Here is a 21,615-nt window from a genome sequence, read left to right as displayed (position 1 = left end):
GCCTGGTTTGGATAGCTTCACCCTTAAATATGAACAGAATCAAGTTTCTCTCTCAACTGCATTAGGTAAAAGGTAAAGGACCCCTGGACGGTTAAGTCCAGTCAAAGGTGACTATGGGGCTGTGGTGCTCATCTCGCTTTCAGGCCAAGGGAGCCAGCGTTTGTCCACAGACAGCTTTCTAGGTCATGTGGCCAGCATGACTAAACAGCTTCTGTCACAATGGAACATTGTGAAGAAAACAAGAGCTCACGGAAATGCTGTTTACCTTCCTGCTGCAGCGATACCTATTTATCTATTTGCACTGGTGTGCTTTTGAACTGCTAGATTAGCAGGAACTGGGACAGAGCAATGGGAGCTCACCCTGTTGTGGGGATTTGAACCGCCAACCTTCTGATCGACAAGCCCAAGAGGTTCAGTGGTTTAGACCACAGCGCCACCCGCTTCTCATCTGCATGCTCAGCCCATGGCAATGTGCAAAGGTGCAGATGAGAGGCGTTGGGTGGGTGAAAAAACCATCAGTTCCATGTCCTTGCCATTCCCTTCATCATGGCGGCTGCAGGCAGAGCAAAAGGTGGAATCTAAACAGCTTCTGTTGTTGGGGTTGGAGTAAGCTTGGAGGACAGCCTGAGATTCCCCATCACTGCCCTCTTCCTTGCCCAGGCTTAAATTAGCATTTGTCCAGAGGGTCTATATTCCATGTCTCGTCTATCACTTCTGTTACACATATTAACTGCATCTGGTTTTCTAACATTTTTTTTTTTTTTACATAAAGCATATCCTCAAAAAAGGCAACCCTTAAATGGCCTTGAACCATGGTAGTCACGTGTTCCTTTCCCCTCTCCCTGCTTTTTGCAGCAACAGCTCACCACAAGTAGGAAATGAGAAATGTTGGGATATGGCAGACCGTATTGACTTAACACAAAGTTATTTAGCTCAGGTGTTCCAGGAGTAGCGGCACCCTTGGGAAATCCAGTGGTCAAGGCTCTCCAGTTCTTACTCCCCTCCCTCCTTTTCCATGTGTTCAGCTAATCTCTTAACTTTACAGGTTCAGGGACAAGAGTCACCACCATACATAAGTCTCTTGCCAAAGAGTTAAATAGAACACATAGATGAAGTCTATTCGCTTGCTTGCTTGCTTTATAGCAATGTAAGTTAAAACAGTGACAATTTTGAAAACACTTGGGTTGCAACAATAAGTAGCCACAAGCACTTAAAAGAGTGTGGCAGTGGGGAAATTCAAACTAGTGTCACAAACAGTTTAACCATTGCAATTAAAGCCTCTAACTGCCCCAAAGCATTTATAAAGCAGAACTTTTGACCATATTACGGAATGCCATTAGAGAGGGGGTGAGTTAAACCTCCCTCCAGATTGAGGACTGAAGCCTGTAGACAGCTACCTTTTAATAATGGAATTCACAGTAAGTTGGTTTGGGATGCAATAATACTCATGGGAGAGCACAGCACAATACAGTGGTACCTTGGTTCTCGAACTTAATCCGTTCTGGGAGTCCATTCGACTCCCGAAACGGTTCGAAAACCAAGGTGTGGCTTCCGATTGGCTGCAGGAGCTTCCTGCACTCAAGCGGAAACCGCGCCGGATGTTCAGCTTCCAAAAAATGTTCGCAAACCGGAACAGTCACTTCTGGGTTTGTGGTGTTCAGGAGCCGATTTGTTCGACAACTAAGCCATTCGAGAACCAAGGTACCACTGTATATTCTCTATGTGCTTGTGTGTGTGTGTGTGTGTGTGTGTGTGTGTGTGTGTGTGTGTTTGAGTCATAGTCCAATAGTGTCCCTACAGTAGCCTGGTGCCCTTCAGAAATTTTCTACCAGTCCATCCAATCTGGCCAATGGTCACCTAAGGCATACTAGTCTCACCCCAACCCTAGGTCTCTCTATGTGGGCATTCCTGCTTTAAGCTGCCTACCCATCCACCTGTCACCAGAGTTTCAACATATATTAGACTACTGAGTACGCACAAGCCAGAATCTTGCAAAACTCGAGCTGCTATCCTGGACTTTCTTGACCTCCCCATTAAGCAAAGCTGTGATACTAATTTCTTGGCACAATCACGAGTTTTCCCTGGATGTCTCAGAGGATTCCCATCCACTGAAAGAAAGCACTCCATAATAGATGCGGAACATGCAATTTCTGGAAATATTTATCATTACTTTGTGTCAACAAAATGCCTTTTCTTTTTCTTTTGAGCTCCGCATATTTTCACTCTGAGAAAACAGATTTGTTTTGCAGCTCTCCAAAGGCCCCAAGCTCCAGAGCGAAGAAGAAGCACTATCTTTCCGTGGTCAGCCTTCCTTTCGGCATCTGGTCACAATCCTACTGGGAGAAATGTAAGTAACAGCTTACCACGTGGATCGCCGAATGTGCTGAATTGCAAGAAAGGATATTAAATGAAAATATCCATAGCACCTGCAGCTTGTCCCGGATGATTCCCCCAGAGTAGTGTGGGTGGGTTGACTTCAAACCCCCCAGCGACGTGCAAACTGCAACTGCAGCTGCTTGTTGTAGTAGCAGCTTGCAGTGTTAGCAAATGGCTTGCAGATCCCAGCCCTTGTAATGAATCAACACTGATGGAGGCTGCCAATAGGCTGGGGGGGGGTGAGAGTGGGGAGTAGCAGGCCTAGTGTAATTATCCTCCTTATCAACGTTAGACGTCTCCCCATCCTTTGGGTTTGGGATGATGAACTGCCTGCTCCACAAAATAGGGCAGTCAAAGAACTCAAATACAAGCAGCTTTGCACATTCCAGTCCTAAGACTTGTTGCCCTTTGGACCTCTCTCACTGTCCCTTGAAAATGCCTTTCACATGGTTGAGTAGAGGCTGTGTGTGTAGATGGATGTGTGAAGAAACCTCTTGTTTTTGCATGTAGCCTACTGCAAGAGTCATCTCCATTGCTCTGTTCACTTTTGCCTCTGGTCCTCCCCACCACTGACACATCCATTTTCATTTCCCAAGAAGATTATCCATGAATGAATGTAGCGCTCTGGCTTAAGAATTGTCTCCCCCTGACCCTTGCATTGCTAGCCTGCAAAGGGCTTTCGAACCAGCAACAGATACACCTAGCTAGGTCCAACTGCAAAACAGGAGGTTTTTCTGCCAGTGTAGGAGTAGGTCAGCAATTAAAAAAACACCTGTGTCAGTGCAGTTAACTCTTTAGTCAAAGAAACCAAAACAGCACAGGCCTACTGATCACAGCAACTCTTCCCAGAAGGCCTCGCCCCAATGAAGCAGTTGTGAGGACTGAAAGTCCCTGCCTTCCCATGCTCTCTAAGGATCCTTCCCTTGCAGCCCAAGACTCCATTATCCTGCCTCTCGTTGCTCCACCCTCTTCATTCATGTTTTATGGGAGGTGAGTTGGTTGCAGCAGGAGGGGCAGACTCCCTGGATTCTTCCACAGCCTGTCTCATTTCTGTCTCCTGGTCCCCCTCCTCTCCTGCCTCTGAGTCTGGACTGCTCTCTGTCACAGACTCTTCCTGCTCACTGAACCCAGTTGCCTCTTCAGTTTCTGACACCTCCTCCCCACCACCCTGCTCCCTTTTCTCCCTCTGCCCATGCTGATGGGTTTTGAGGAGCAGAAACCGTAGCATTATAAACATGCACCTCTTCAAGTTTGTACACTTGCAATATTTCCTGTCGACCAAGTCAGTAGAAATTTTTCGTGCCTAATTTCCCAACCATTGTAGTTTTCTTACATCGCAAGAGCTGACAAAGAAAGGCAGGGGGGCATTTTTTCAAGCCCTCAGATTTGCTCAGAAAAATATTCTGTGTTTTCCCCAGAAGATTTCAGATCATCTCCCAACTGACCTGAATAGATTTCAGAAGAGCTTGCTGATCTCTAGCGAAATGTAAAAATGAGTGTGGCCAATAACCTTTTCAAAAGGGCACATTGTCTTGGAGGATCAGAAAACTTTTGACATCACAGCAGGGGGCCTATAAGAGTGGTCAGTAATTTTTAGTAATAATAAAAAGATAAATTTTGGGCATCTTGGGGCCATGAAAACATACTTTTGGCATTTCAGTGGAATACCTATAGAAGCAGTCGGTAAAACAAAACATTAAATAGTAAATTTAATTTTAAAACATTTTTATTTGATAGAAATTTTTGGGTGGTTTTAGTGGAGGTGCAAAAAAACCTTTGGCATCATAGTATCACAGCTGGAGAACCATAAGAAGAATGTTGTTTGGTTAAAACAAAACAAAGCAAAAAACCCATGGTTTTTAAGACAATTTTGGGAGGGTCTTGAGGACTACCAAAACCTCCCTTGGGAGCCAGCTGTGGCCTAGAAGGCTTTGACCTAGACTTGGAACAAAGTGTCTGATCCAGCCCATTGGATTCACTCAACCCACACCACTAAGGTGCCATTTTGGTTGTAAAGCTTACCCCAGCAGCGGCTTTTAAATCCAAATACATTAGACTAACACATTGTGAGCTCCAGGCCACTCGCTACTGGTTTTCTTGTGCAAGTGAACATCATGTGTTTGTAAGAAGCGAGTGAGGTGCATGGTGAAGCATTACTGACAGTACAGATGTACAGATCCGTGTTGATGTGGCCAAAGGGCTGAGACTGCTTTTTACTAGCCAAAAATCAGGCAATTGTGTGCATTTTGCTGAGTGCACACACACACACACAGTATCTTGAGAGCCCTGCACATATGTGATACTTGGCTGTATTTCAAATGGTATGTTAAAAAGGATCAAACCTGAGTTTCAGCCTCTGCAGAGGCCATGCTAAGACTGGTTACAAGCATTTTATTTGTTTGTTTGTTGGTCTTTTGGTTCTTTCGGCTTCTGCCATTCCAGAACAGTTAGAGCAGGTGATGCACACTCCGCTATCTAGTCAGCCCCTAGAAGGCTTAAATGTTTGGACATATTGAATGCAGACGGGAAATCAAAGACAGATCAATGCCTGGCAACACTACAAGGGAAATATAACTGGCTTCCCTTTGGGTTTTGTGATGTCAAGACAATAACAAATGTGAATGTCAAGTGGTGTTTAATATATTTATATTTGCAGTAAGATAATATAAATAATATTTTTAGCTATGAAACGATGCCAACATCTTTTCTGGAATGTGTGTGGGATCTTACTGGGGCAGGGGAGGGGAGACCCCGCATACAAATATATGCCAATCTGCTAAAATCCCCGGAGGGAAAACTAAGTAGCACCATAGACAGAAGAGAACAAAAGCAACCTTAAATGTGTATTTCCTTAAAAAGTTACCTCTCCCCCACCCCTTTGTATGAGAATATGTGTGGACAAATTGGGTTGGCAGATGTCTTGCAGTCTCATTAAGTTGCCAGATCCTTGCCCATGAATTGCTATAAATCAAGGAAAGGCCAATGTGGTGCTGTGAAGTACAAGTCATATCATCCAAGACCATTGGCCATGCTTGCTGAGGCTGATGGGTTTGTTGTCCACAACATCAGAAGGACGCCATGTTGCTTATCGCTGCCATAGATTCTCTAAGCCAGGGGGAGTCAACCTTTTTATACCTACCGCCCACTAATGCATCTTTCTTGATGGTAGAATTTCCTTACCGCCCACCAGTGCTCGATGGAAGGAGGATTCAGCTTGTACCGTAGAACCCCCTACTGGCCATCTAGAATCCTGAAACGCCCACTAGTGGGCGGTAGGAACCAGGTTGACAACCCCTGCTCTAAGCAGACTTTAAACTACTCCAATATACTGTTGTAGACGTTTATTTTGTATAATCCAAAAGTACTCTTGGAACCACACAAGTTTGGGACTTCGTGGCCAATAAGACTGTTCTGATGTTCATAAGCAGTTTGTCCCTTAAGAATATGTCTACAGTTGGTCACAAGTAGCTATCTGGTAGAACTTATCTTCTGCGATATAGCCAGTGGTTTTTTTCTAGAAAAATAGCAGCCGGTACTCACCATTAAGTTGTTACAGTAAGGGCCACACTTTTTAACAACAACAACAAAAGGTGACGGTACTGCGTATACCCAGTGCTTTACAGTGGTACCTCGGGTTACATACGCTTCAGGTTACATACGCTTCAGGTTACAGACTCCGCTAACCCAGAAATAATGCTTCAGGTTAAGAACTTTGCTTCAGGATGAGAACAGAAATCGTGCTCCAGTGGCATGGCGGCAGCAGGAGGCCCCATTAGCTAAAGTGGCGCTTCAGGTTAAGAACAGTTTCAGGTTAAGAACAGACCTCCAGAACAAATTAAGTACTTAACCCAAGGTACCACTGTATTTCTAAAAAAATGTTTAGAGGTACTCTCATTTTCCTGCTCATATTGAAATACTGCCCCTCAATGAGGGCAAACCTAGGTTCACAAACTGTTTAGGCGTATGTGTACCCCTGCGTACCCCGTCCCCCCAGAAAAAAAGCACTGTGCGTACCCGGGGTGGGAGTGCTGGATATAGCTATAAGTGCTAATTCACAAATTTTTTCTCATCAATTGGTATCACAGCAGCAAATTGTGACTTGCAGGTATGAATACACAATCAAAGATAGTACCGTCATAGATCACTCTGCATCCTCTTAAACACAATGCTTTTCAGTTCCCACAGAAATGTCAGCAAGTCATCTAGTGCAGATCTACAGAGGGTGGTGAATACAGCATATGATATCATGGGCTGTCCCTTGAATCCGCTAGATGGCATTGCAAGGATAAGGGATTGTTGCCTTAGGAGAGCGAGAAAAATTCTCAGGGATGACTCACACCCCAGCCATCACCTTTTTAATCTTCTACGGTTGGGCAGGAGATATAGAAGTATAATCAGCCGTACCAACAGGGTAAAATATAGCTTCTATCTGTGGGCTATTAGGCTGCTGAACGGAAAATAACATAGTGCAACTGACTTGCGAGGTGGTGTGTTGTGCAATAAACACACAGTGTGCAATGAGATTGAGTGCTTTTTGGGGGGAGGGAGGCTCATTTAATTTCATTGTACACAGGTTGTAAAGGTAAAGGGACCCCTGACCGTTAGGTCCAGTCGTGGACAACTCTGGGGTTGCGGCGCTCATCTCGCTTTATTGGCCGAGGGAGCCAGCGTACAGCTTCCGGGTCATGTGGCCAGCATGACTAAGCCGCTTCTGGCGAACCATAGCAGCGCATGGAAATGCTGTTTACCTTCCCACTGGAGCGGTACCTATTTATCTACTTGCACTTTTGATGTGCTTTCGAACTGCTAGGTTGGCAGGAGCAGGGACCGAGCAACGGGAGCTCACCCCGTTGCGGGGATTCGAACCACCGACCTTCTGATCGGCAAGCCCAAGAGTCTCAGTAGTTTAGACCACAGCACCACCCACATCCCTCTACACAGGTTGTACATTGACAATAACGTCATGATCTGGAGCATGATCCCTACCAAATGGTATCTGACCAAAGGAAAGGTGAGTGGCAATCCTGCAAGCGTCCTCCCCCTGTGATTGCTACTTCCATAATACTGTGTTTAGTTGGGCTATTCTTGGTTTTAGCAATATTTTCTTTATTAAACCAGAGAACACACTGCCGCAGTTTCTATGCATGGCTAAGCACGGTGGCTCCTGATCGAGCCGTAATTGACAGGACATGGAAGAACTTGTCTTCAGTTTGACAGGATCATAGCAAATTGCTAATGAAGTGCTTCAATCTGCTTCCTCCTTACAGCGCAATCCTTGAAAAGCAGTTTGAGTTCTGTCAGGAGGTGTTTCTTTTATGAGGGCAGTTAAAGGGACACCTGCTTAGACTGATATACCTAATGCTGTGTCAACATTTCCATTGATTTGGTTTATAACCCAGCTGTGAAAACTCATTTTAGCCCAAGACTTGGTATAGAATATCTAAAATCCAAGAGGGAGGGGAAAGTCCATCATTACCCCACACTGAAAGGTATATACTAGAGGGGCAAAATAAAATTAGACGAGTTAAGGTAAAGCTGGCAGTTTTCTCTAAAATGCAGAGAGTGATGTTTGTCCATTAAATCCATCAACAGTGCAGTCCTATGCATGCCAAGCTAAGCAGTTGGCTCCTTACCTCTCTCGCCCTGACCTAGCCACTGTGATCCACGTGACAGTCACCTCCAGGCTTGATTATTGTAACTCGCTCTATGTGGGGCTGCCCTTGAGACTGACCTAGAAACTCCAGCGGGTACAGAATGCCACGGCGAGACTTCTTACGGGGTCCTTGCCGGGGGATCACATTCACCCGGTGCTATACCAGCTGCACTGGCGCCCGGTGGAGTACAGGATCAGGTTTAAGGTGCTGGTTTTAACCTTTAAAGCCCTATATGGCCTAGGACCTTCGTACCTACAGGACTGCCTCTCCTGGTATGTTCCACAAAGGACCTTACTGTCTTCAAATAAAAACATCTTGGAGATCCCAGGCCACAGGGAGGTTAGGCTGGCCTCGACCAGAGCCAAGGCTTTTTCGGCCGTAGCTCTGATCTGGTGGAACGCTCTGTCACAAGAGACTAGGGCCCTGCGGGACTTGACATCTTTCTGCAGGGCCTGCAAGACAGAGCTGTTCCACCAAGCCTTTGGCCAGAGCACAGTCTGCCCCCCTCCTTCTGTAATCCTCATAGAACTCTAGCCCAATGGCTGCTATTAATTTGATTCTGAATTGATTTTAGAATGTATTTTAATTAATTGACTGTGTGATCTTATGTACACTGTGCTATTTTTACTTATTGTTAGCCACTCTGAGCCCGGCTTTGGCCGGGAAGGGTGGGATATAAATATATTATTATTATTATTATTATTATTATTATTATTATTATTATTATTATTATTATTAAGGCAAGGCAACCAGAATCACACACAGTATTTCAAGGATGGTTGCCCCATAGATTTGTATAACAGCATCATGATATTGGCAGTTTTTGCTTTCAATCTCAAACGTGGAATTTGCCATTTTCAAAGCTGCTACACAGCCCGGACAGGGAAGATGGGAGTTGTAGTCCACAATATTTGGAGGCTGCCACTTTGGCAACCCCTGAGGCATCAGTTAGAGCTGAAGCTCTCAGAGTACTTTCCTTTCACCTACTGATCTATCCATGGTCTGGCAAGCATTTTTCTGACCCTCTTGCTTGTCCCAAACTCCAGACCCAGATCAACTCCCCATCTCTGTCTGTGTGCATCAAAAAGAGGGAACTCTAACTGATCCCGGTTCTAGGTATCTTCCCTAATTGGACCCATTGTCTTCCTAGCTACCCACAAGCTTCGCTGCCTCAAAACATGATGCATTTTCCAGCTCAGAGCAGAAGTCAATCTTTGCCATTAAAGTACATAAGAAAGTAAGAAGAGCTTGCTGGATCAGGCCAATGGACTATCTCATCCAGCATCCTGTTCTCACAGTCGCCAACCAGAAAGCTGTGGGAAACCTTCAGGCAGGACTCAAACACAAAATTAAATGACAACTTGTAGCAGCCCTCTTAGGTCTGAGTCAGAGGCCTTTCCTAGTACAAAATCTGGATTGTTTCTTTCTAAAACAATGCAATTGCCCTACCATGGAACTATGATCCCTTCAAATAACAGAAGCTTCTAGCGATACAGTATGCGCTGGAGAAAAATGGAATTGGGCCTTAGTTTAAGAAAACTCAAGCAATTTGCTGATGATGACACCGTTACCCTACTTGTGAAATTTCTCCCTCTTGGTGTTGAACTCACACCATACCTTGTAAACTGGGCTATCCCCTGTTAATCCTATTACACAGTGATCTAATGTAGGGTTGCCGTATTTCAAAAAGTAAGCATCAACATCATAGTGGTTGAACTTACTTCGGGGAAATCAACATCATAGTTGTTGAGCTATTTGGGGGAATTCACCAAAATAGGCAAGGAGTCAAACGCATACTTCCTTCTTTTGTTGGCAAAAACCCGGACATTTTGACAATTTTTCAAAATTCCCACCAGACGCTAATTTCGCCATTGAAATCCCGGACATGTCCGGGAAAATTCCAGAGGTATGGCAACTCTGTGTAATGGGAACTTTATGCTGTGAAATGGTTCAGCGGGGGGTGGGGGGGGTGGAGACCACACTAGCCTCCTCAGTTTATGTTTTAGTCATCAAGGTGATCTCACCTGTGAGACTGGTTGTTAACTCCTATCTGGTTGTTAACTCCTATTGGGGCTGCTAAATATGTCAGTTTACATTGGAACAAGTATCACTGCTTCAGTGAGCAGTGAGTGATTTAAATTGCGGAAGGTATCCACTTCCCCTGACTCTAATGCCTGGGATCAAATGTGCAAAGAAAGGCGAAGGTACACTGACTGGCTTTGAAAGAGACAAAGGTGAGCAAAAGAGTTTGATCTGTTGCTATTTGTTTAGTCATTGCAATTAGTGGTACCTCGGGTTAAGAACTTAATTCGTTCTGGAGGTCCGTTCTTAACCTGCAACTCTTCTTAACCTGAGGTACCACTTTAGCTAATGGGGCCTCCTGCTGCCGCCATGCCGCCAGAGCACGATTTCTGTTCTCATCCTGAAGCAAATTTCTTAACCCGAGATACTATTTCTGGGTTAGCAGAGTCTGTAACCTGAAGCATCTGTAACGCAAGGTACCACTGTACTTGAAGGAGCGTCTCCACCCCCATCATTCAGCCCAGGCACTGAGATCTAGCTTTGAGGGCCTTCTGGCAGTTCCCACACTGCAATAAGTAAAGCTACAGGGAACCAGGCAGAGGGCCTTCTCGGTAGTGGCACCCACCCTGTGGAACACCCTGCCATCAGATGTCAGGGAAATAAGTAACTATACAGTCTTTATAAGACATCATTTAGAAGCCCTGTTGGCAGTTCGAATTCACACAACGGGGTGAGCTCCTGTTGCTCTGTCCCAGCTCCTGCCAACCGAGCAGTTTGAAAGCATATCAGTGCAAGGAGATAAATAGGTACCACTGTGGTGGGAAGGTAAACAGCATTTCCGTGCGCTCTGGTTTCCATCACGGTGTTCCGTTGCACCAGAAGCTGTTTAGTCATGCTGGCCGCATGACCCAGAAAGCTGTCTGTCCCTTAGCCTGAAAGCAAGATTTCACCTTAGACAATACCTAAACATCCAGGGGTCCTTTACCTTTACCTTAGAAGCCCTGCATAGGGACGTTTTTAATGTTTGATATTTTATTATGTCCTGTATATGTTGGAAGCTGCCCATAGTGTCTGGGGCAGCCCAGTCAGTTGGGTGGGGTACAAATAATAAAAGTGTTGTTGTTGTTGTTGTTGTTGTTGTTGTTGTTGTTGTTGTTGTTGTTGTGTTATATTGGGATAGTTCAACTGATAGAACAGGATACATTTAATCTCAGGGTTGTGGATTCAAACCCCATATTAGGCAAGATTCCTACATTTGCAGGGGTTTGGAGTAGATGGTTCTTGTGGTCCCTTCCAACTCTAAACTTCTACAATTCTATAAAAATATAACCATTCATCAGATCCCTTCCCACGATGGAAGAAAGCCCTGTGGAGCAAGTCAGAGGGTAGAAGCCACCTGGAGAAGTTCCTTGGCTCCTTCGTTCTACTGGAATCCACCCCACCAGGGCTGTTGTTGGTAGATGGCCCTAATCACTGCCCAACATTATGAAGTCATTCAGTGCTGCAAATTCAAGAGAGCAGTTCCTTGCCCTGTCACCTATTCAGATCATTATTAATAATAATACATTCATTAACTCATTAGCTGACCTACTAAAGCTTTCCCCGCCCACTTCCCCAACAGCAATTGTTCTGAAGAAAGGAATAATTCATTTGTTTATTTTCACAGTGTCTAGCCCACCAATTTGCCAAAGCACTCTAGGAGGTGATCATAAAAGCAAAGTGCAGAACAGGCAATAAAGCGAAACAATAGAACAAAATATTCTAAAAGAACAAAACCAGACATGTGCATTTAAAAGCTTGTCTAAATAATGATACAAAAAACCTAAGAAGTTTGTCTTGCAGACCAAGATCCACCTAATCCATATTCTGTTTCCAGCAACCATCAGTCAGATAGCCCAAGGAACTTTACAAACAAGATGAGCCATGGCAGGTGTCCCTGATTGTTTGTTTCCAGTTCTTGGAATACAGAGATAAAGGTGCAGGGTGTGGAAGTAGCCATGGTCCCTAATTGGTTATCTGGTTATCTGTTTTTTTCATTTCTTCCTAAAAGAATATGAAGAGGTGGGTTTTGGTTTAGGCCTGCTTTGAACTCCAAAGCACAAGGGACACTTTTCCTTATTCTTCTCCTTCTCCTTATTCTTCTTCTCCTTCTTCTTCTCCTTCTTCTCCTTCTCCTTATTATTCTTCTTCTCCTTCTTCTTCTCCTTCTTCTCCTTCTTCTTCTCCTTCTTCTCCTTCTTCTTCTTCTTCTTCTCCTTCTCCTTCTTCTCCTTCTCCTCCTTCTCCTTCTTCTTCTTCTTCTTCTTCTTCTTCTTCTTCTTCTTCTTCTTCTTCTTCTTCTTCTTCTTCTCCTCCTTCTCCTTCTCCTTCTCCTTCTCCTTCTTCTCCTCCTCCTTCTCCTCCTCCTCCTCCTCCTCCTTCTCCTCCTCCTCCTCCTTCTCCTTCTCCTTCTCCTTCTTCTCCTTCTCCTCCTCCTCCTCCTCCTCCTCCTCCTTCTTCTTCTTCTTCTTCTTCTTCTTCTTCTTCTTCTTCTTCTTCTCCTTCTCCTCCTCCTCCTCCTCCTCCTCCTCCATCTTCTTCTTCATACCCCACCCATCTGGGCAGCTCCCAACATAATGATGATGATGATGATGATGATGATGATGCAGCGATCAAACATTAAAAACTTCCTTAAACAGGGCTGCCTTCAGATGTCTTCTAAAAGTCAGATACAGTCATACCTCAGGTTACAAATGCTTCAGGTTGTGTTTTTTCGGGTTATGGACCCGCCGAAACCTGGAAGTACCCGAACGGATTACTTCTGGGTTTCGGGGGTCGCACATGCGCAGAAGCGCCAAATCGCAACCCAAGCATGCGCAGACACACCACTGCAGGTTGTGAGCGCTGCTGGTTGCAAATGTGCATCCCATACAGATCACGTTCGCCACCCAAGCGCCCACTGTAGTTGTTTATTTCCTTGACATCTGATGGGAGGGTGTTCTACAAGGTGGGCGCCACTTCCAAAAAGACCATGTAAATCTGTCCTCCTGTGATGAAGGAAGTCTAAGCATGTTTCCATATCTAAATCTCAGTTACTGGGGGAGCTCATATGACCTAGGCCAAACGGGACATTATAGGTTAAGACCAAGGCCTTAAACAGAACATGGTGTTGACCTTTAAAGCCCTAAACAGCCTCGGTTCTGTATACCTGAAGGAGCGTCTCCACTCCATCGTCCAGCCCAGGCACTGAGGTCCAGCTCCGAGGGCCTTTTGGTGGTTCCCTCACTGCGAGACATGAAGCTACAGGGAACCAGGCAGAGGGCCTTCTTGGTAGTGGCGCCCACCCTGTGGAACACCCTCCCATCAGTTGTCAAACAGATAAACAATTATTTGACTTTTAGAAGACATCTGAAGGCAGCCTTTTTAATGGTTGGTGTTCTATTGTGTTTTTAATATTTTGTTGGGAGCCGCCCAGAGTAGCTGGGGCAATCCAGTCCGGTGGGTGGCATATAAATAATAAAACTGTTATTGTTGTTGATAACATGTAAACTTTATAGTAACAACATCAAAACCTCACAGAAAGCTAGTGTTTCAGGAACCAAAACCTAGCTTTTACTTGTGCTGATTTTCTGGGTACATTGATTGACTGGATTTTAATGTGAAGGACTATTCAAAGGTGTGAATCTTCCACACGGTATTCTTAAGTGGTACAATTCATGGGTTGTGGACTGCATACATATGTTAAATTTTGGTCTCAGATCTGAGGGACCCCTTTGCAAGGGGAGTAAGCCTAGCAGTCAAACCAGACTGACAGGAACATCTTGTTAAAAACCCACCTAAAATTATAGTTTTGTAAGGAGGACCTCTCTAGGCTTCAGTTTGGGCCTTGCTCAGCTGCAGCTTGTTAACTTTTTCAAGCAAGTTTACTAAAATTTGATTGCGGGAGCACAAATCTCTGGTGATCACTTTCTAGCTGTTCTGGTTTCCAGTAGTATATCCTTTTTATGGTGTTTGGCATGTAAATGATGCTGGCCTTGGAGAAAATAGGGAGGGGGGCAGGAGAAAGATTAACATTTTAACGTCATTCCTTGGCTACTCGTGCTGTGCAGGACTGTGTTATTTATGGTCATTTTAGTGACCACCAACCAATCAGCTTGGAGATTCCAGTTGGAATATGCAATGTCAATACAACCTGCACAATCCCTGAATTTATTGGCTTGGCTGGGGTTCAGGGGTTTGTGCAGTACTTGCGATCTCTTATTTGGTTCTGTCCTGCTGCTATCATTCCCAAATTGCATTTCAGATCGTTATGGCATCTGGAATTTCTGGCCAAAGGGGAGACATAAGTGACTCAAAGTTGAACTAAATATTCTTGATGTGATTTGAAGGAAAGGAATGAATGCACATCTAATGGGTTAAGAGGTTTCCAGTCATTTTGGACTCATAATAGCTGCCGATACGCAAGGAAGTTTACTTAGGGAAGCTGATCAATGGGTTTTTCCAAACTTGGCTCCTCTACGGATTATTTTAGAGACAAGAAAGCACCTCTCACTTTTGAAACTGAAGCCAAACTATACTTTCCTGTTACACCTTCCTGTTCCTCTTTTTTTCCCAGCACAACCTATTTCCTTCTAATATATATTTGCGCATGATTGTCATCACAGTGTAATTCATGTGGCTGCTGGCAGATGGTGCTAGCTCTGTGAACTACAGTGTGATGACATTTAGGATAAGGGAACTGAAGAAGGAGAGGAGGCTGAGGAAGAAGCAAAGGAGGAGGGACAGCTGGTTGAGGAGGCAGAGGTAGAAGCTGAAGGGAAACCTGAGAGGAGGGGAGAAGGACTTAAGAGGGCAGGCGCAGCCAAGACCTCCTTGAAGCTGTGTGGAGCTGCTTGCAATTGCCTCGGTTTGACTGTTTATGCTGTTCCCTCCCTCCTCTATCAAACTTAAACCAGTTTAATTTCCACTGCTTCCTTTAAAAAAAATCTTGGAAGTCATAGTTTATTGAGGTACTGAGTATGCTCTGGCTGAATCTACACACACATATTTTTAAAAATAACCACTGTGAAAATGCTTTTTAAAAAAACGTTTTGAAATATATATGGAATTTGCCATTAGCTCACCACCCCCATCTAGTGTCACTTAAAACGTTATATTTGCAGCTGTATAGCTGAGTCCTCTGTCTAAGAGACCCAAACCCAATAAAGAGTTAGTCTTAAGTAGGCCTGTGCAACCGCTTTGAGCAAATCCTGAGTTCCAAAGTGAACTGGGCCAATTCAGTCCAAAGTAGTCCTGCCCAAAGCCCATCTCTGAGTCGGTCTGAAGTGCACTGGACGACTCCAAATCAATCCAGAGCACTTGGGGCTGAACTGGAGCTCAAAGCGCTCTCTAAGAAAACCAGACAGCCTGTCTCCAAAGTGCAAAACAACACTGTGTAAGGAGGGAGCAATGAGGGAAAGGGAGGTGGAGTCTTTGTTGTGTTGGTGTTTGTGTCTTGTGAGTATATTGTACACAGTCAATGCATAAATAGTAAATGAACAGTAACTGTAGAAATGATAATGCTTAGCCCTATCTAGATAGAAATTGTGCTGCTCAACAGTCTATAGGGTCTTTTTTTAAAAAAATATATATGGCAGGGGGGCTTTAAAGGAGGCTACCACAAAAAGCCCTTGACTTGCCTGTCTGCAATTCACTAGGCTAAATCCCTTCTGGAGACAGCTACCAAGTCTCCAAACTTGCATACACATAAGTACATGTGATGGAACAAGAAAATTATGGCCATTTTACTTTTTTAAGAGCAAATTTTAAGATGGCACACAAAACCCTGAATCTACCTGTCTGAAATTCAGCAAAGTTAATTGTCTCTTAAGGGGCTAGCTACCATGTCCTCATAGTCCACGTACCTATGTAAGGGGATGAAAGTTATGCAAGTCAATGGAAGGAATGAGAATTCAGATTTCCAAATATTTGATTTTGGTTCAGGGTATAAGCCAGGTCTGAATCAATCCAAACTAAATTGCCCCCCAATGCACATCACCAAATCTAGTCCTGAGCCGAATCACACACAGCCCTAGTCTTAACTATGGTTTGCTAAAATGAGATAACTTGAACCCATGGTTTAGAAAGCTGGCTTTTAAGCAAAACGTTATTGATTAACCACACTTGAAGGTTCAGATGCTACACTGTGGTGAATCAAAAATATAAGCAGAAACTGTCAATATCATGACCATGCCAGTGGAGGAGAGGGAATCATGGTAGGGGCAAGAAGGAGGGCAGGGAAGCAGGCATCTCCAAAACAAGGAGATTCCCCCGTTGCTGGATCGCTGTCATATACTGCTATTTTCTTTCGTATATCTTAATGTGTATGACACAGCTCGCCCACCTTGACACATAAAGGTAAAGGTAAAAGGACCCCTGACCATTAGGTCCGGTCATGACCGACTCTGGGGTTGCAGCGCTCCTCTCGCTTTATTGGCCGAGGGAGCCAGCGTACAGCTTCCGGGTCATGTGGCCAGCATGACTAAGCCACTTCTGGCGAACCAGAGCAGCGCACGGAAACGCCGTTTACCTTCCCTACTTATCTACTTGCACTTTGACGTGCTTTCAAACTGCTAGGTTGGCAGGAGCAGGGACCAAGCAATGGGAGCTCACCCCGTCGTGGGGATTCGAACCGCCGACCTTCTGATCGGCAAGTCCTAGGCTCTGTGGTTTAACCCACAGCGCCACCCGCGTCCCTCACCTTGACACATACTTTGCCCCTTTTGTGCCCTCCCTCAGAACTTATTTTTTTCCTGGTGCCACCACTGGAGGGAAGACAAAAAGACTGAGAGTACAGCCTTGTTCTCAGGATGCCAAATGCCCACATGCATAATGCGGAACTATAGTTTAACATGGCGTCTCCAATGCAGCCAACACAGAACGCTTGAGAGTGTTTCTGCTGGCGTGCAATGTGCGTTGATTTGTGCTGTTTTTATATCCTCTTCTCGGTTTCCTAGAGGCAGTAATATGGAAGGAATCAATCTTCATGTTCCTGGTAGAAAACAAGTGAGGCGTTTCTTTTCTTTTCTTTTTTCAGTACGAAAGAAAGCAAATAAAAACACCTGTCCAAAAAAAAAAGAAGAGAATTTTTTTTTGCACACATGCATGTGCACATACGGAGTATAATGCATTCAATTTATCATCATTGTCTGCAGACTGAGTCGAGGAAAAGCATTCCAAACACTGTTCCTGCTGTGGAATGCAGCCATTCTTCATGAAATCCTTCAGGGCATAGAACATTTTAAAGCTGAAAGTGTTTCACAGCATAGTTTAAATAATCCGTCATCAATCGGAACTTTCTCAGAGTCTTCGGCCTTTCTGATTGCAAGCGGCTCAAGTTATACAAGAAACGTTGAGAGGTAAAAACCACTCTTTGGGGCCCTGATTCTACTTGGATGTAATGAGATGCTGTCAAGCCGCCTTCCTTAATATGGCTCTCGGAGGGTTTACCTACTGTGCAGAAAACTTCCCACATTGCTTCAGCGTTTCACAGAGGGAGAGCTAAGAGCAGGAGCCTATAAAGATGACCAGATCTGTATGTCTATTGCCGGCATTGGCCAACTCGGCCCTCCAGATGTTTTGGGACTACAACTCCCATCATCCCTGACCACCGGTCCTGTTAGCTAGGGGTGATGGGAGTTGTAGTCCCAAAACATCTGGAGGGCCGACTGCAACTAAGCAGTCACTTCTCCAAACACACAGCAACATGCAAAATGGAGAACACACACTGATAAGAACATGGAGGCCGTGTGCTCCTCTATGCTAGTACTACAGACTACACCCTCTTCAAGTCACATGTAGTGGAAGTCTGTCCCAGCTCAGAAGGAAACAGGAAGTCTACTCCTGAGTGGTACAAAACATCCCCTAACATGTCCACTGTAGGAATGTTGTACAGTGGACACTCAGGTTGCAAATGTGATCCGTGTGGGATGCACATTCTCAACCCGCAGCGTTCACAACTCGCAGTGGTGCGTCTGCGCACTCGCAGGTTGCAATTCAGCCTTCTGTGCATGCACGGCCTCCAAAACCCAGAAGTAACCCGTTCCAGTACTTCCAAGTTTCGGCTGTCCATAACCTGAAAAAACTCAACCTGAAGCGTCTGTAACCCGAGGTATGACTGTACTTGGCTGCAGTTTTACATCCCACATTTTCCAGGGACAGCCCTGGATTTACAGAAGCCATTCCTATTTCTGATTTGATCCTGGAATATCCCACTTTTCCTTAGGACATCCCTATTTCTATCAGAGAAATGTTGGAGGGTATAGTAGGACATCCCTATTTTCACTGGAGAAATGTTGGGGGGGGGCTGTATGTCACAGGCTCTTTTCACCCAAGAAGCTTGCATCCAGTTCACCCAGCTGGAAATGGATACTTACCCAGTTGATGGAGAAGTCACGCTGTGGAATTTGCCACATCACTCCTGAGTGCCAGGGGTGTGGTCCAGCCACTCGGACCCAGTGGCTGGGGAGGGACTGAGCACAAACTCTCTGAAACATACTTGATATAAGAGAGGCCCCTGCCTCCAGGAGTTTACAATTGAGATGATGGATTTCTCTGACATGGGGCTACTAGCGCATGCCTAGACTGGTGTGCTGAGTGTTTTTCAGACAAATAAAAGATACCCAGGAGAGCATTCAATCTGAACTGTTCAGGAGAATCATTTTTCTGTGAATCATTTTTTAGGACACGTTCTGAGAATTTTTGATTCAACAAATGTCAGATTTTTCTATGCAACCAGAGTGAGGTGGGGGGTGGCTATGAGAAAGTGAAAATGTAACAAGACTGGCTTTAGCAAGATTTAGAGTTGTTTGATGAACAGATTCCAGCAGGTCTTGGCTCCACAGAATAAATCAGGAAGAGGTTGCCCATAGTGTAGCCAAACACTATAGGGGGGAAATGGGAGCTTGGAAGTTGTGCTTCAAGCAAACAAGGAATAGTTAATATGAATGGGACAATGTGGCCTGTATTTAATGTATGTCGACATCATGCGAGACCTGATTGTCTCCTTGTCTGACAAGCTGAGACCAGGTTTATCTAAAGGTTCACTAGAATCTTCTCCTTTCTGAGTGAACCTGGGCCCAGCATTGTGTAAAACCTGGCAGATTTACGTGCCACATTTTCACATGATTTTGACATAAAACCAGATAAAACTTGGCCGTTATTCCAGTGTGCCTCACTGTGGGATTTTGCCTTTATTTGGACCTGAAACTCAGAACATACTTCATAGTCTGGGAAAAGTCGTTCTACGATACGAAAGGAAGCAATCACCACGGAAATGAGGGCTTTGGCATAGCCTGGGTGATCTAATGTATTAGAAAATGGCAGCTGAATAATGTGAGAACTGGAGACCGTACTCTGAGGAGATTGGCAGAGAAAAGGTTTTCGGTGTGGAGAGACAACTTGAAAGAGGCTGATGTATTCGATGGTTCACAAACAAAGGAAGGCCACAATGCGCTTGTGATAGGAGGAGGCAACATTCAGCAAGCACAACAGGAATCGGTAAATAAGACTTTGGTTTTCTGAAGCTAGAGAAGGCAGTTTTAAATGATAAAGGCAGTTTTAAACGATTTTTCTGATTAGGAATCAGGAAAAATGTTGTTGTTGTTTAGTCGTCGAATTCAGGAACGTATGCAGGGAAAGTATGACACACACTCTAGATGTTGCTTGACTACAACTCCCTTCAGCCATGACCATTGGCTTTGCTGCCTGAGGAAGATGGGAGTTGGGAGTCCATCAATCTCTCGAGGCCTCAGTTTGGCTTCCCCTCTGAGTCTCAGTGCTTTAGAGACAATGGCAGGCCATTATAGAAGCAGCCCATCGCTCAGGATGGTTTACATTCTGCCTGTAAAAGAGGATGCAAATTTGCATATGATACAAATCATGTGCAGATTTTATGCAAATCAGTGTCCTCTTTGCGAGTAGGTCAGAGGGCCCAAATTCTGCTGAAAATTCCGCAGTTCCCACCTCTAGTTCCCAGGCTTCATACTGGAAAAGTTCTCTACAAGAGAGAATTTCTACACATATGCAAAATAAGCCATGGCTATGATTCATACTCCACCGGTTATGTCCTTTACTTACTTACTTAATGAATTTTATATACAGCTTGATTGTGAGAAATCTCAAAACAGTTTACATAAAACAGTAAAAACCAGAGAAAATTACAAGCCTACTTTAAAACATATAAAAGTTAAACTACTAAAACAGATTAAAAGTACCTCAACTTTCTAAGCACCTGGGTACCTTGTCTAAACAGGAATAATAATAATAATAATAATAATAATAATAATAATAATAATAATAATAATAATAATAATAATAATAATAATTTATTATTTATACCACGCCCACACTGGGTGGCTTCCAACTGAATATTAAAAACAATACAGCATCAGACATTAAAAACTTCCCTAAAGAGGGCTGCCTTCAGTTGTCTTTTAAAAGTAAAATACTGTATTTTTTGCACCGTAGCACTCACTTTTTTCCTCCTAGAAAGTAAGGGGAAAGGTCTGTGCGTGTTATGGAGCGAATGCCTGCGGCTGGCGGGGGGATCTGCTGCAGTCGTGAGCAGAAGATCCATGGTTCCCCTTCCTTCCCTCCTCCGTGGTTACAAAGCATGGATCCACATGGATCCTCAGGATTTTTGCATTGGGCTACTCCAAACTCACTGTCAGATCACGTGTCTGTGGCCACAGCATGAACCACAAAAATCATATACCCACTATTTCGTTTAGAATTTTTTTTTCTTGTTTTCCTCCTCTAAAAACTATGTGCGTGTTATGGTCTGGTGCGTGTTATAGAGCGAAAAATACGGGTAGTTGTTTAATGCCTTGACATCTGCTGGGAGGGCGTTCCACAGGGCGGGCGCCACTACCGAGAAGGCCCTCTGCCTGGTTCCCTGTAGCTTTGCTTCTCGCAATGAGGGAACCGCCAGAAGGCCCTCGGCGCTGGATCTCAGTGTCCGGGCTGAACGATGGGGTTGGAGATGCTCCTTCAGGTATACTGGACCGAGGCCGTTTAGGGCCGTAAATGTCAGCACCAACACTTTGAATTGTGCTCGGAATGTTCCTAGCAGGTGCCAAAATTAGTACATTGAAGGCGCCTGCTTGATCTCAGTAAGCAAGGAGTTTCAAAGTCTAGGCACTGCCACACTAAACTATCGAGTTCTTACAAACGCAGAAGCATCATGCTTCACTTCCTGGTTACTTGAAGAGATGCAACAGTAATGAGAGTTCCTTGGGATTTATGGGATGGGGCGCCATTTCATGTTAATGGGCAAATTTGCAGCTTTTAATATTCTGTAGCCATCCGGACCTTGGTACCTAAGCACAAATGAGTTGGCTTTATGGGAACAAGACAAAGGTTTAAAAATATACAGGTGTGGGTGAAATTAGGCATCAGGAATGTGTACAAAAACAATGAAGTTTGCCTCCCACATCTTTCCAGATGTTGAAACAAGAAAACAGTCTATTAGGCAGTTGTAATTCTTCTTTATTTGGTTTGGTGTTTGGATTAACCTTTGCCTGTTTTTTCTACCTTGGACCTCTAT

At 44.5% G+C, this 21,615-nt stretch overlaps 1 long non-coding RNA gene and 1 pseudogene across 2 annotated transcripts in view; one reads left to right on the top strand and one right to left on the bottom strand.

The window, feature by feature from the left end:
• Positions 1-3,905: 3,905 nt before the first annotated feature.
• LOC308584539 overlaps positions 3,906-21,615 on the top strand; it is a 53,165-nt gene continuing 35,455 nt past the window's right edge. The window contains exon 1 of the long non-coding RNA XR_014006901.1: positions 3,906-3,958. This is a non-coding gene — a long non-coding RNA (uncharacterized lncRNA). The remainder of the gene's footprint in view (positions 3,959-21,615) is intronic.
• Positions 12,231-18,484, bottom strand: LOC308583090 (annotated as a pseudogene). The gene is made up of 2 exons: positions 18,446-18,484; positions 12,231-12,656 (listed from the first exon to the last, which is right to left on the bottom strand). The product of its transcript is annotated as an uncharacterized misc_RNA (transcript).

Source organism: Podarcis bocagei, assembly GCF_964188305.1.
Source record: "Podarcis bocagei genome assembly, chromosome: 3".
Lineage (NCBI taxonomy): Eukaryota > Metazoa > Chordata > Lepidosauria > Squamata > Lacertidae > Podarcis > Podarcis bocagei.
Note: the sequence above shows the minus strand (reverse complement) of the source record. Positions and strands in the feature narration are given on the sequence as shown.